Consider the following 2,905-nt stretch of genomic DNA (forward strand, 5'->3'; position numbering starts at 1 on the left):
TTCCCCCGCAGAGGTAAGGCTAAGGTTTGTAATGGTAGATACTTCGCCCAGTGGATACTAGAAAAGTTAAAACGGTGCGAGCAGACGAATACACGACAGGAAGGAAGATAAGAACAAGGCCTACACTAACAGTTTAACATAAACGCCGGCGTTATCCATGCTTGGAGCGAGATGAAAACTAGCAAAAAGGGTTTTACCCACGATAACACCGAACCTTGCCATAGAAGCGCTTGCAGGAACATCACGTGTGGTGTAGATAACGTGGGTATTTTCCCGCGTGTGAAGCCAAACCTTCAGTGCGGATCTCGCACCGTGTTTGTGTCCCCCTTCCTCTTGTGTGTTCGCCCGATATCGTTGTTTTCGAGGTAGAGCTTGGATATCGGCTTTGATTAAAAGCACAACCACAAGTTTGCCTTGGCGTTACACTTCGATATGTGTTTACACATGTTTTTTTTCTCCCCCCCCCAAAAAAAAACAAAACAGTTGTTCGATGTGCTTATCGTTACCACTTTCATTTAGGCCTCGTTCTAGCAAAAATATCCGAATGAATAAACTAACCATGTCGTCTCAAAGTTACCTCCTGAGGAATGCGTCGCTGAGATCAGTGGATGCAAAAAATGCTAAACAATGGGAATATATTTTCCTCTGACAGAGAATAACAAAGAATTATTACGCTAGTGTTCCCTCGCCGGATGTCGGGTTCAACCACCAGGTTGACCTCGTAGCAATCTCCACTGTTCAGAACTTACGCCTGTTGTGGAGATATTGCAGATATGCACGCGGGCAATCGCAACACGGGGTGTTAGTTTGAGATATTCGTGCGGAGTGTACAAACATTGAGAGACTAGAAAAGTAAACCGAAGTGGAAAGTCAGAGACATTTCTTCCACCGTTGCGATGATGGTTCCGAGTTTTATGAGCGCAGGTAGTCGCCCCTAGTAACGTGTGGCCAGTGATGTTACGAGCAGACAATAGCCGTTTTGTCAGCGAGGCTGTTTGCTCCAACGCTGACTGGCACGTGCGCTGGTCATTTTTATTCATAATTGGAAATAGCGCAAAAACAATACTTGGACAAGAAAGACAACGGGACGAAGAAAGACAACGGGACGCTTCGTCCCGTTGTCTTTCTTGTCTAAGTTTTGTTTTTGCACTGTTTCCCATTATGAACCTATACCAACAAGCCCAACTCGCAGTTCTTCATTTTTATTTTGTTTTTGTGAGCCCCTTACGTATCAGAGGCTAGGCGACTGCCCTGTTAGTGTTCATTCTTTTCCAGTTCAAACAGCTCATTCTTATACTTCTAACTTACGAATTTTTGCAATTCTCGCTTGTGATATTAGGCACTTTCTTCTTTCAAATGCTTAAGTTGCTAATTTACACTTTTGTGCAGCGGGTGCATTAGTCCTCCTTACGCACGATTCGTGGCCAATCCCCTGCGTGCGAGCGTGCGCACAGTATTTTCTTGGAATTTGTTCTGACTATGAAAGGCGGAACCAAGAGCTTAAACATCTCTCCCGTATAAAAGTTCGCAGGTATTGTGGCTGCGACAACCACAGGAAATTGTGCGCAAGCAGCAGAGATTTCTGCTTGTTAGTCGTTGTTTACTATCGCATTGGTACGTTGCGCACGTGCAGCAATCTGCCAGGCTTTAGATTACTAGTACAGGAATTCGAGTATGGGTGCAGGTTTCTTGCGTCCGTCGCTCCGAGTCCGGGTGCTCTGAATGACTGACTTTTTTTATTGATTGCTTGATTGACTGATTGATGAATTGATTAATTGCTTGATACCCAAGAAGGTTCTGTAGCCAGGCGTGCAGCATCAGCAGCAGCACCTGCCCGTTTTCGCATGACCAGCGTGACTGGGACGCTGGTTGGCTTACATGGCGTTCAGTTATCATTCTTGGTGCCACAATACGGCCAGTTATTAAAGCGAGAGCTCTCTTAGTTGGATGGACGACGTCCCGTCACTAAACTAATGCATTTACCCATCGACCACCGGTTGGTGGACCGAAAAGCTCCCATCAGAGTTCTGGACACACAGTGCGCGCGTGAAACCTGGCTTCCTTTGTGTCAAAACAGTTACTTTAAAATAGCGAAGCAGAAACGCTTCTAGATAAGAGAATACACGCATCGATCGAGAAGTAGGTTGATAAACCAAGTGTCGGTATACATTTCCTATTCGTAGATCCGTATTCGTATCTATTCTATCTGTATTTGTAGATACGATTACATCGTAAGCAAAAAATCTTTGCATGGGTTCGTCATTCGTCTGTGATTTGTGTCATTGCACAATAGATTGGACGCACTTTTCAGGGGATCTGGGACACACTTTTAGCTTTCGTGCTTTTCTCAACTTTCTGTAGGAAGTGGCGGTAAACTTTCCTTTTTTTGTGTTTTCGGCCAAGAGCTGAGCTTGCCGAGGGGTGCACTCTTTTCCGCGACAGCCGCAGCATCCATCCAGTACGCTTGATATCACAGCACTTGATTATGTGGCGCTGCATGCCGCCTGTGCAAGTTTTTCTCCTTTCCAGGCTGTCTCAAAGGCTCGTAGTCATAGAGCTCAACAAAAATAAGGACTTAAGCTAAGGCACACTGGATGGGCGCTCGTCCTTATCTACGATGCATTACCAAATTGCCCAACACGGCACTCTGCTAAAAGGCTCGTTATGATGAGCGACGCCGTCGGGACCACTTCCCTCCTGGTCCTCTTGGGCTGGTACATTACTCCTCACACCCCGTCGGCCTCTGTGAGAAGCTCGTGCCGTTCTATGCTGGCCCCCTTTAATGCGTCGTTCACCCGGATGCTGATGTCACGTGTGAAGTTGCTCCTATAGTGGCCCTACCTCCACCCTCAGACTGTCCAGCTTGTCGCGCACCTTGTCTCCCTGAAACCTTATAACACTCGGG

This window comes from Haemaphysalis longicornis, unplaced genomic scaffold (assembly GCF_048455015.1).
Source record: "Haemaphysalis longicornis isolate Haplotype H1 unplaced genomic scaffold, Haemaphysalis longicornis Haplotype H1 scaffold_2, whole genome shotgun sequence".
NCBI lineage: Eukaryota > Metazoa > Arthropoda > Arachnida > Ixodida > Ixodidae > Haemaphysalis > Haemaphysalis longicornis.